The following is a 13,511-nucleotide window of genomic DNA, read 5'->3' as shown; positions in this document are numbered from 1 at the left end:
TTTTATCGAGGGACGTGACGCGTCGGTGGAGCTGACTCACTGAGATCTCAGCCAGCAATGTCCTGCTGCACTCAAAAGGCCTCAGATCTAGGTCTTCTCTTTTCCTCCCTGGTCTAGTGCCTCGCCCGCCGCAAGGCAGCGATTAGACTTTAGAGTTGCGGGGTGTTGGTGACGTCTCTGTAGCTTTGCCTCCCGCACTTAGAGTTTTAGCTAGGCGCTATTGAGAGCTGGTTCTGCCCAGTGAACTAAAAGGTAGTATGGACAGCTAGAGCAAGCATTACGAACGACCGTCGGTGGAGAAAACCTCCTTGCCCCCTCCGCTCCCCCACGAATGTAAACTGCTCGGGATTTAGGAATTAAGCATTTTGCTTTTCCGAGGCTACAAAACAGTTGTAATTGTTTTTTTCCCCCGGGTGCATCTAAGTCACTTAGTGTCTTTAAAGTCTAGTGATACCATTCAAGATTGAGACCCTAGTTGAACAACTAAGAGGACTTCTGAACAGAGTCTTCTACTACCTGTTTTCACGGGCTCCATGGGCTCTTCGGGCAAAGTCCTTCTCCCTAAACTTGATCGAGGCTTCCATGGATTCTTCCTGTGTCCCTACTTCCCCACGGAACGTCCAGGATTCTGAGGGCTTTCAGAAGAGAATCTTGACACACGATTCTTAATCATCCAGACGCGACCCTTTCTTTGAAGTGATAACTTCATTCATTGGGTTGGTATGTGGCTTAGGCAACTGAGTATTGAGTATCTGCTATTACTATATAATATTAAATATATATATATATGTATATATATACACACACATATATATAATATTGAGTATCCAGTATTAAGTACTAATACCAAATTAATTACTGAGCATGGCAATACAAAATATTTCTCTGTTCCTTAGAAATGATTGAATTAAAGCTGCATTTGGCTCAGGTCCTAAACTTGCTTCTTAAAAGGAGAAGGAGAGAAAGGCCTGTGTTTATGCGTATGTGTGCACTTTTAATATAAAAACCATAGCATCTCACAATTTCTCATCCATATCAATGAAGAAAAGATGAATTAGTAAAAGAAGGACAGCAGGGTAGCCAGTTGAGGGGAGGAAACAATAACAGCCCCTCCTCATAGCTCACCCTCACATAAATTCCAGCTGCAATAAAATTGTATTTTTTTCTTTACTTTTAAAAAGATTGAATATTGGGAGAAAATAACAAGGGGTTATTTTTCAAATAGTCAGTTGGAAAACTTTCGAAAAGTGACAGAAATGTCAAAAACCATGTTTGGAAAGACTAATCAATTTGGTCATATAAAATTTAAATTTCTGTATGCAAATGAATAAGGGAAAACAGTAATCAAAATTGAAAGAAAAATCACAAACTAGGAAAAACTACGTTTTAACATGATAAAGACAATGAGTCACTTTATTGTAAAAAAGCTCTTAGCAATAAGTAAGGGTGTATCAGTAGAAATATAAGCAAATAACATGAAGAGGTAAGTCTTAAAAAAAAAAAAAATGCCCGCCATTTTGAAATAAAATAAATGCCTCAGCATTTTATGTGAAATAAAATTTAAAAAATTAAAAAAGAAATAAAATTTAAGAAATGCTTCTGCCATTTTATGTGAAAAAATGTCTACCAGTAATCGAAGAAAGGAAAACTTAATAGCTATATTTCCCCTACTTAAAAGACAATGTTTAAAAGGGAAAATGTACATTGTCATGCAAAGTGGCTGTCATTCATTTCTAGTGTGGCATAAAATATAACAACTTTTTCTTGGAGGGCTATTTGACAAAATGTCTAAAAAACCATAAAAATGATAATCTTTTGACTCCTAAATCTTAGGAAACAAATATAAGGTATATGTATTTACTTATGCACATGTCCATGACATAATTGCTCATAACAGGAAAAATTGTCAGGATACCAAATATCAAGTGATTATCCATTAATTATTAATTAAAATGATTAATCTATGTGGTCCTTTAAGCAAAGTATATTTATTGAGCACCTATCCTCAATAGGTTCTAAGCAATGAAGTTAGAATGATAAGCCAAAGTCCTTGCATTGTTAGAACTCATGTTCTAGGCAGGAGATGACTAATAGATAAATAAATCATGTCAAATAATGAAACAAACATAATGCAGTGTCGAATAATGACACATGGTATATTTAATAAAATCAAGTCAGTGGTAGAGGCAGTGTTTTTTAGATTGGTTGGTCAAGGATGTCCTCTGTGAGGAAGAGATCTTTAAACAAACTTAACTGAAGTGAAGGAATGAGCCCTGTGTGAATATCTGGAAGAAACATTTTCAAGGCAGAAGTTAAGTGTAAAGTCCTGATGACAAGCTAGGTAGTTAGTGAGCAAGGGCTCACTGAGAGCAGAAAGAGAATACGGGACAGATTTAGCAGGGCCTTTGCTGAGATGAGGAATGAGATGACCCTAATGATGTTTTTGAAGGACCAATGTGACTTCTGTATGGGGAAAAGGTGGAAGCCTCTATTGAGTAGGCACTGTAAGTGGCTCAGGTAGGAGACAGTAGAGAAGTGCCTCCTAATCTATGGTTTCCCTTTCCCAGGTTTTCAGTTGCCTTTGCTTTTTTGTTTCCCACCGTATACTGCAGGCCAGGAACAGATGATCCTCCTTCTGAAGTATAGTCAGAAGACCAATAGTAGCCTAATGCTTCATCACGATGCCTATGGCATTTATCTCACTTTATCTCATCATGCAGGCCTTTTATCACCTCACATCCTCACAAGAAGAAGGGTGAGTACTGGACAGGAAGGTATTTTGAGAGAGAGACCACATTCACAAAACTCTTATTACAGTGTAATTGTTCTATTTTATTATTAACTACAGTTGTTAATTTCTTGTTGTGCTTAATTTATAAATTAAATTTTATCATGAGAATGTATGTATAGGAAGAAAAAAAGTATATATGGGATTTGGTACTACCACAGTTTCAGGCATGCACGGGGTGGGGGGGGGTCTGTGTCTCTCATGACATTGCTGTCAAGACTTCAATTTGAGGTGCAGTTATTTTAGACTTAACTGAGTTTGACTGGGACTGGAGAAGTCACTTCCAAGATAACTCACTCAGTTAATTGTGGAAACAATGCCTCCTTTTCTTGCTGATTTGCTGTCAGGAGGTTTTAATTCCTTGCTACATAGAGCTCTCCATAGAACTTTTTTTTTTTAGATAAAGAGAGAGCGCCCGAGCATGTGAGCGGGAGAGAGGGTAAGGGAAGAGGAGAACAGAGGGAGGGGGAGAGAGTGAATCTTAAGCAGGCTCCACACCCAGCACAGAGCCTGACTCGGGGTTCACTCTCACAATCCTGAGATCATGACCTGAGCCGAAATCAAGGGTCAGATGCTTAACTGACCTAAGCCACCCAGGACCGCCTCTCCATAGAACTCTGGAGTGTCCTTCTAAAGTGATAGGTGAGTTTTTCCCTGAACAAATGATTCCAGAGAAAGCAAAGAGTATCCTACAGTGTCTTTATGACATAAGTCTACCTCATCACCTCTGTCACGTTCTAATCTCTAGAAGTGAGTCACTAAATCCAAGCCAATACTATGTAGAAAGAATTTGGCTCCAATTCTAAAGGGAGGTTATCGAACAATTTGTGTTCATATTTTTAAACAAGCACAATTAAACTATTACATAACAATGAGTGGATGGAGGATACTGAAGGCATCAAATATAAACAATTAGGAAAAATTTCACAAAATTGTATTATTAATAGAAAGATATGGATTGATTTGTTTTTGCCTTCTCCCTTAGTAAATAAATTTGAAGGATTAGTTTGCTTTGGAAAGACTCATATGATAGAAATAGTTATAGTTCTGAAATAGCTTAGTATGTATTTTTAAAAGTCCAGTCATTGTGGGGCGCCTGGGTGGCTCAGTGGGTTAAAGCCTCTGCCTTCGGCTTGGGTCATGATCCCAGGGTCCTGAGATCAAGCCCCGCATCGGGCTCTCTGCTTAGAGGGGATCCTGCTTCCTCCTCTCTCTCTCTCTGCCTTCTTCTCTGCCTACTTGTGATCTCTGTCTGTCAAGTAGATAAATAAGATCTTTAAAAAAAAAGTCCAGTCATTATTCAGTCAGACTTAAGCTGAAATACAAGTGAAGAATATAGATTATTTTGACAATCTTCAAGAATTGGCAAAAAATGATATGACCTTCTAACATACAAAAGAAGCAGGTCATTCATTCATACTAATATTTTACTCAGAAATTCATAAACTGAACTTAGCTCACCAGATAAAATCATCTACATTTTTATGCAGGAATTCAGCCAGCAATATTTATTAAGCACTACTATGGCAGGTCACCCTGTTAGCTACCATGATGCAGCTATATATTTTCTCAAGGATGGAATTTGAAGATATTGAAATTCTTTATTTCAAATGTATATATGGACCAAGAAAAAATTTTCACAATAAGTTTTAATATGTATTAAGCCGCACCCTCATATCCTTTCTTCTTTTTTGTAATTTTCTTGGCTAATCTGCCCATTATTCTTCCAAATGAACTTAAAAAAATATTTCATTCTTCACTCTCATTCTTCTAAAACATACACTTGCATGCATGCGCGCACGCATACACACACATGCTCACTCTGTGGGATTTGAGATGTACTCACATATAATTTATATGCTAACTTTAAGAGGTTAGATTTTTTTTATAATCTATGAAATATTTCCTTCAGTGATTCATGGTTTCTACTTGCCAAGGTCTATATTTATGTCACTAAGTATTTGCTTACAAAAACATGTTATATATTTCTATTTTTTGAGATCCATCATTTAGTGTACAGTATGAATTTTGGATCTAACTGAATTCCTCTACGTAACAATAGTGTAACATCTTTATTTTGCCCGTCCTTATGAAAATTGAAGACTGCCCCTTTCCCTTTCTCACACTTCTTTACTTGAACCTGGATTACAGAAGCTAAAAACATGTGTCTTTCAAAAAAAATTTTTTGTCTTTTTCATTTTGTGGCCAGGGGGAAATTAATCGTTTAGGTATATCTGGTTTCAGAGCTTAACATCAGATGTTTCCAGTCATAACTTGTGCATTTTCGAGTTCGTAACTTTGATTAATGTCTAAGTGGTGTGCTCTTTGTGTGGTTTGAATAGTTTCATCTTAAAGTATAGAGGAGTAGTAGAAGAATTTGTGAATTCTCCCTTATATAAACATGCCCTTAGCTGTCTTCGACATAGAATTCATGACGAGCTACTTTTTTAAGGAATGCTCTACAGAATCAGCTGATTTTTAAATGTGAAGAGTTTTTAATCCAACATTTTTTTCTTGTTGTGAGTAATCTGTTTAACACTTTGTATTTTTAATGCTTCTAGTGTTTTTTCTAGATCTCAGGAAATTAAAAAAATTAGTTATGTTTATGTGCTGCAGTCTTTCCATACTCATTTTATTTAGAGTATGGTAAGCACTCCTCCCCCCCCCCCCTTATTTCAACCCATTGCTCCCATCCACCTCCCCTCTGGTAACCATCAATTTACTCTGTATATTTAAGAGTCTTTTTTTGTTTGTTTGTCTTTTTTCTACTTTTTTCGTTTGTTTTGTTTCTTAAATTCCACATATGAGTGAAATCACATGTTTTTTGTCTTTCTCTGATTGGTTTATTTCACTTAGCATTATACCTTCTAGATCCATCTATATTGTTGCAAGGGTAAGATCTCATTCATTTTATGGCTCAGTAGCATTCCATTATATGCAAATAATGTGATATATACATCACCCTTCTTTATCCACTCATTTATTGATGGACACTTGGTCTGCTTCCATACTCTGGCTATTATAAATAACACTACAATGAACATAGGGGTGCAGATATCTTTTCAAACTGGTGTTTTCATATTATTTGGGTAAATACCCAGTAATGGAATTACTGGATCATAGGGTAGTATTATATTTAATTTTTTGAGGAGCATCCAACTTATTTTCCACAATGGCCGCACCAGTTTGTACTCCCACTGACAGTGCACAAGGTTCCCTTTTCTCCCCATCCTTGCCAATACTGCTTGTTTCTTGTGTTCTTGAGCTTAGCCATTCTGACAGGTGTGAGGTGATATCTCATTGTGGTTTTGATTTGCATTGCCTTGATAATAAGTGATGTTCAGCATCTTTGGCCATCTGGTTATATTCTTTGGAAACATGTCTGTACATAGCTTTTGCTTATTTTTAATTGGATTTTTTGTTTTTGGATGTTATTTACATTCTTTTTATATTTTTGGATACTAACCCTTTATCAGATGTGTCATTTACATTTATCTTCTCCTATTTATAGATTATCTTTTTGGTTGTTGTTGATTGTTTCCCGTGCTGTGCAGAAGGTTTTTATTTTGATGAAGTCCCAATAGTTAATTTTTGCTTTTGTTTCCTTGTCTCATATCTAGAAAAATGTTGCTATGGCTGGAATATGGTGAGCACTCTTGATTGCTGTCTCAATTTTTTTTTTTAAGATTTTATTTATTTATTTGACAGACAGAGATCACAAGTAGGCAGAGAGTCAGGCAGAGAGAGGAAGGGAAGCAGGCTCCCTGCTGAGCAGAGAGCCAGATGCTGGGCTCAATCCCAGGACCCTGAGATCATGACCTGAGCTGAAGGCAGTGGCTTAACCCACTGAGCCACCCAGGCGCCCTCAAAAAACTTTTTTTTGATCAAAGAGGTTTTCCCCCTGCTGTTCTTTATTATTATTTATGTCTTATATGTCTTTCTTTCTATTTATGTCTTATTCTGTGAGATTGGCACTCTAAGATTTGCTTTCTGAGATACATCTTTTATAGTGTTTCTCAATTTCACTTTTGTTCTTACTGATCTACTAGGAGGAAAGTGTTTCAGAAAAGCCTGTGACCTGATATTGTAATTTCTGTTTTTTTTAAATTTATCATTTTTTAGAATTAAATGACTGTTTACAAAAAAGTATTATTCTTAGAGTTCATAGCAAAATTAACAGGAAGGTACAGAGATCCTCCAGGTATTCCCTAACCCCACACATACGTAGCTCCTGATTATCAACATCCTCCATCAGGGTAGTCATTTGTTACAGTTGATAGACTTCCACTAACACATTATAATCACCCAAAGTCTGCAGTTTATATTAAAGTTAATTTTTGGTGTTGTACATTTTGTGGGTTTGGGCCAATTATTTCTGTTTTAAATATCAAATATACTAAAAAAAATCAAAAGACTTATTTGGTGCTTATTATAAACAGAAATAATTCAGGATTGATGTATTTCAAGTTTGAATCAGTTAAATTCTCTTTTGAAGTTATTAATTTTTTTAAAGCAGTTATTTCACCAGGGCAATACCTGCATATTAGCTTTGAATTTGATCAGAATTGCTCTTCCATATTGTTTCCACTGTTCCATATGCTTCCATTGAAACATTTGTGAACATTTGTAGAATATTTGACATTCATCACCCATTGATAGGTAGGAATTTTATAGGGATTTAAATTAATTTTATTGGATCCTATCTTTAAAAATTAGGCATTCTTGGGGCATCTGGGTGACTCAGTCAGTTAGGCATCTACCTTAAGCTCTGGTCATGGTCCTGGGATTGAGTCCCACATGGAGTCCCACATGGAGCCCCACATCAGGCTCCCTGCTCAGTGGGGAGCCTGCCTCTCCCTTTCCCTCTGCCTGCTGCCACTCCCCCTGCCTGTGCTCCCTTTCTCTCTGTGTGTCAAGTGAATAAAATCTTTTTAAGAAATTAGGCATTCTTTTGTGTTTAAATTCTCCCTCTTGTACTTAGTACGTGCAAAACACTGTGGATGCTTTGATTACTCACTATCCTAACTGCAGAGAACATTGGCAGGTTTAGATATTCTATGCAAAAGGAGCTTAGAAACAGCAATTGGATTAGAAGGCACAGCTACCTTTATATAGCAATCACCTTGTTTTTATTTTTTAAATTTAGATTTGGGGGCAGGCAAAGTTTTTGGAGGACGCATTTAGACTCCTCAACAGGAGCCACTAAAGCACTCCCAAACCCTTTCTCCCCGGAGCTACCGGCTGCGTAGCCAACGTACGTACAGAATTTAAAACGAATCGTTACTCTGTGCTTTATGATTGTATTTTTAAAGCTAATGATGTCTTTCACACATCATTGCATCTATTCGTTGGAAACTGAACACACACGTAGTGGAGGAGCGGAAGGGAATGTGGAATTGCATTTACACGTTCTGATTGGCTAAGCCCAGCCGCTGAAAGAGCAACCGTCAGGCTCTTAAAGTGACTCCTTCAGCGTCCTTAGCAACCAGCCTCATTCCCCAGCGACCTCGAGAACCTTGGTGAGTCCCACTCCGGAGGATTTGAGGGGCTCAGGCGGTCACATCCACCATGGGGGCGGCCGGGAGCCCTACAAAGACCCACAAATGAGTGTGCTGAGCCTTGTTCCAGGATTCTATAGCTCTGGCTGTTGGAAGGAGCTTCTATTACTTGTGCCCCTCGCCCGGACCCACCACTCCCGCCCCTCGGAAGAAATCTCCGCAATCCAGTGGGAAACTCCCGCGAGGGTAGGGAGGGAGAAGGTCGGGGAATCAGCCTCCAGTAATTTCATAAGGAAATGGCTTTTTTTCCCTGGGGATACTAAAGGAGGTGGGGTAACTTTCTTAATATCATTGGGGAAACTCTTATTTTTTCTGGACTGGATTTGCTTGTTCTCCTGGCAACCTTTACTTCGGAACCCTCCTTGCCTTGCTGAACAGCCTTCAAGTCTTTATATAGTTGGTGAATTCTCCCGCCCCACGCCTTTTTTTTATACGCAGACTCTTTTGATCTTAAAAAGAGAAAGTTCAGAAGTTTGGGGAAGTGTGTGGCGCTGTGTGTATGTGTGTGTGTGTGTGTGTGTGTGTGTGTGTGTGTTGGGGGGGGTATCTTGAGGATGTGAAATAAGAGTTTTAAAAGACAATCTTGAGAAAAAGGTATGAGCTGTTGATTAGGAAAAATCTTTGTGTATATGTGGAGTTAGGTGATACTAGGATCACCTTATTTACTTTATTTTAACAATGTGTCTGAATGGATTCTATCTTTTTGGTGGTCTTTGACCAGATTATTATTTTTTAAAAAAGATTTCTTTATTTATGTGTGAGAGTGTGTGCATATGTGAGTGGGGAGAGGGGCAAAGGAAGAGAATCTCCAAGACTACCTGCCAAGGGTAGAGGCCAAGGCACCCCCCCCCCCCCCCCCCCCCGCCCATCTCACCACTGTAAGATACAGGACCACCTGAAACCAAGAGCAGGTCAACCCACTGAGCCACCCAGATGCCCCTAATCATATTATCATTTGATCTTTAAGGTTACAGTCTAAGTCTTGTATTCTTTTATCATGCTACCTACCCAAAGGCTCGATAAAATTTTAATATTGTCTAGTTCTCTAAAATTGTCTTTTAAAGTGTACTTTTCCAACATTGTTTTAATCAGCTTAAAAAATACACTAGGGCTTAATGTTAAAAACTCTCTCTCTCTTTCTCTTTTTTTAAAAATTTTGGGTCTACTCCAGGTTGCGGATGAACTGCCAAGCACTTGGACAGCTTGCTGGAGCTGTTTGAAACATATTTCTGCAATTTGTAAACATTTTTTGTTTTGCTGGTCCGCATAAATCTTTAGATTCAAGGTGAGTACCAGATTTTTATTTCAGTAAGAACTATTTTGTATGAGTCCTTATCTTGATGACTAATGCTCTTATCTTATTGACCATCTGATTCATTATCAGAAACATTCATTAGGATGATTCATTTGGTAAGTGTTCCTTTCTTGAAGTTAATTGTCCATCCAGGACTTGTAGTAAGGGGTATGGTCACAAGTGCTAAAAATAGTTTAGTGATATCAGTTAGAATTTCCCCAAATATTTCATGCTTGTGACTCTAGGAGATACTGTTCTAAAGGTTTCTCCTGGTCAAGTGTAGGAAAAGTTATATATTGTACTGCTACTTAGGGAGATTTGCAGTGCACAGGTGGATATTAACTACTCCTAGAGATCTTAGGGTATGCAAACCTATTTAATTTTGTTTAGTGCAGTATTTCCCAAACTTATTTAACAACAAAACCTTTTAGGAGGTAATTATATCCCAAGAGTCTGTATTCCACAAAACATATATGGGAATTATTATTCAAAACTAAAAACTGTACTCTTTATTTTTGCTTGTATTTCCATAAAAACAATTAGATTTGTCTTTTTTAATGTAAAACAATCTCTATTTGTAGATGTCATGATGCTATATATAGAAAATGCTGAAGAATTAACTAACAGACTATTAGGTCTAATAAAGAAGCTCAGCCTAGTTGCAGTATACAAGATCAATATACAAAAATCACATGCAAGAGAATGAAGGTGGAACCCTATCTCACACTATCTACAGAAATTAACTCAGATAGATCAAAGAGCTAAATGTAAGAGTTAAAATTATAAAAACCCTTAAAAGAAAACATAGACCTAAATCTTTGCGACTCCGAGGAAATGGTCTCTAGGACATGACAACAAAAGCACGTGCAAAGAAATAACAGACCCAATGTGTCATCATTGTTACAAACTTTAGTGCTTCAAAGGATACCCATCAAAAAAGTGAAAGGATAATCCATGGAATGGGAGAAAATGTCAGGGAATCACACATTTGATAAAGGATTCATATCTGGAAGATATAAAAAATAATTATAACTCACTAATAAAAGACAACCCAATTAAAAATGGGCAAAGGATCTGAACAGACATTTCTTCAAAGGAAATATACAAATGACTACTAAGCACATGAAAAAATTCTCAATATCATTAGCCATCAGGAAAATTCAAATAAAACCTTTTCATACCCATTTGGATATTTGTAGTTAAAAAGACAAGTTTTGATGTGCTTGGCTGGCTCAGTCAGAGAAGCACACAACTCTTAATCTTGGGGTTGGGAGTTTGGGCTCCACATTGGGTATAGTAGAGATAACTTAAATAAACTTAAAAATAAAAAGACAAGTGTTGGTGAGTGTGTGGAGAAATTAGAGTCCTTAGGCACTGCTGGTGAGAATGTAAAATAGTGTAGCCCTTTGGAAAACAATCTGGCAATTCCTCAGATGGTTAAATATGCAGGTATCACAAGATCCTATAATTTCACTCCTTGTGCATACTCAAGAGAATTGGAAATACGTATCTATACATACATTTGTAATTGACATTAATGGCATCATTAAGACTGAACTCATCACATCTTCTTGGATTCTTGGATCTCTGCATCAGCAAATCCACATTTAAGACAAGTTTATACTTAAATTTATAGGATATAAAATTTCATGGCCACATGTGTTTATCACTAGTGTTACATTGCATAAGTGGTAAAAACAAATATTGAACAAATGCCTTTTATAGTCCAGGAGGGGATGCAGAGAACAGTTATTGAGAAGAATAAATTTTATATTTTTCTTCTTGTACAGATTGCTATAATAACTTCACGCACCTGGTACAGTGGTCATTCAGCTCTTAGGTCACTCATGTACTTCTCTGGCTATTCAGACTTGTTTGTTTACTCAGTGATGCATAAACAGATCGAGTATATCCTTTACATACTATGGACATTGGGTTTTCCTAATCACTGCCAAGTTCATCCTACAACATCAGGACCCTAAGAACAGCCAACCAGCATTAGTGTCCTTAAAACCAGCAATTTTCCTTTCCCCAGCCATGGTTAATTTCTTCTAGAACGTAGCAGCAATACAGAACTCTTTCATCAGGTTCAGAACTAAGGTTTGCAGCAGATATCACCTTAGAAAATTCATCAATGTAATTTTCAGCAGAAGTTTTTTCATGCAGGGGTACCTAGGTGACTGAGTCTTGGTTTTGGCTCAGTTCGTGATCTCAGGATTTTGAGATGGAGTCTTGACTTAAGCTCCGCACTCAGCAGGGAGTCTGCTTGAGATTCTCTGTCCTTCTCTCTTTGCCTCTCCCCCATTCATGCTTTCTCTCTCTCAAATAAATAAATAAATAAATAAATAAACTTAAAAAAAATTTTATGCATGTATTAAGACATTTTACACCATGAAGCTTTTTACATTTCTGTAGTCTGTCTTCTGAATATCAATACTCATGTTCAGTGTTCATTTTTTCATGGTCAATTCTATTTTGTTTAATGAGCCACCAATCAGGCATTTCCCCTATTTGGAAAGCTTAGCAGCATTTTATGTTTTATATCTTTATTGGTCTTTAGCTTTTAGTCTTCATAATCTTATTTTTCTTGGCTCTCTCTATCCCAAATTTGTCTTTCTTCAGAGATTTTGTTCCATTCTTTCTTTCTTTTTTTACAAAAAGGTTTTATTTGAGAGAGAGAGAATATGCATGAAAGGGGGGAGGGGCTGAGGAACAAGCAGACTTCCCACTGAGTAGTGGGGAACCTGGTGCAGAGTTCCCTCTCTCATGGAACAGAGATCGTGACCTGAGCCAAAGTCAGAAGCTCAGGCACCGCTCCATTTTTTTCTTCTCTAATGATTTTTTTACTCCTTCAGGAATGACCTTAAGATTTTGATTTATTCTTGTTTCGAGTTACAAGAGAACAATTACAGGCCACCATATTATTTCATAGTGTGGGGCTGCAATGAAATTCTATTGTGTTAAGTACTTCCAATTTTTAAGTATTCTACTCATTAGGTAAAGACATTTACATTATTTGAACTCAGGCAAAATAGAGAAAGAATCCTGTTAAGAGACAGATAGATGGAAAACATATCTTATCATACTTAAATTAAAATTTCACTGTTTTTCAGATCTTGGTATATATTTATAGAATGTAATATTTACCAAATATTTTTCTTAGGCAGTTTTCCTCCTCTAAAATTACCTGGAATTCTTTCATAGAATTCAGCATCTTGAAATGTGATAATGTTGGTTTACAGGCCCATCTTTTTTCTTCAGATTATAATTTCTTGAGGAAGAGACCATATTTTAATTATCTTTTAAACATAGAAAGCTCAGACATGATTAGCACTTTTATTTTTTGGGAAAACTGAACCAAATTGAATTCCCTAACTGGCAACCACTTACAATGAATAATGTGAGTATTGTTTGACAGTGCTAAATATAAAATGGTCAAAACAGACTTCTATTTCTAGCTTATATGTTGGTACGTGTGTGTGTGTGTGTACTTTTTAAAAATTTCATCTTCTATATTGAATGTTGCAAGTGAATAAAAAAGTACTGGCATAAACATGAACCCAATAAAAGAATTCATGGACAATTACATCCATTTTTCCAATTTTTTTACAGACCATTGATCACATTAGTTTGTATCAAAGCCAAATGGCTTCCTATGATGAATATCAACCTAAATAAAGAGGTAAACTGGGGTAAACTCAAACTGCCAGAAACTGAATACTCAGGAATATTAAAAAATATTAATATATTAATATTAAAAAATATTACTCAGGAATAGTAAAAGAATTGCAGTTTGGGAAACACAAACTATAGCAAACTACAGGCCGTTTGTTGAAGGTTTTGGGTGGACTGTATTTATGGGAGAGGAGTA

General features: G+C 36.8%; 1 long non-coding RNA gene across 1 annotated transcript; it reads left to right on the top strand.

Moving 5' to 3' along the window:
• The first annotated feature begins 212 nt into the window (after positions 1–212).
• On the top strand, positions 213–9,625 carry LOC132028840 (uncharacterized). The gene is made up of 3 exons (XR_009407565.1): positions 213–716; positions 2,613–2,755; positions 9,518–9,625. It is a non-coding gene; the product is annotated as an uncharacterized LOC132028840 (long non-coding RNA).
• The last annotated feature ends 3,886 nt before the right edge of the window (positions 9,626–13,511 follow it).

Source organism: Mustela nigripes, chromosome 12, assembly GCF_022355385.1.
Source record: "Mustela nigripes isolate SB6536 chromosome 12, MUSNIG.SB6536, whole genome shotgun sequence".
NCBI lineage: Eukaryota > Metazoa > Chordata > Mammalia > Carnivora > Mustelidae > Mustela > Mustela nigripes.
This window is presented reverse-complemented; position numbering and strand designations above follow the sequence as displayed.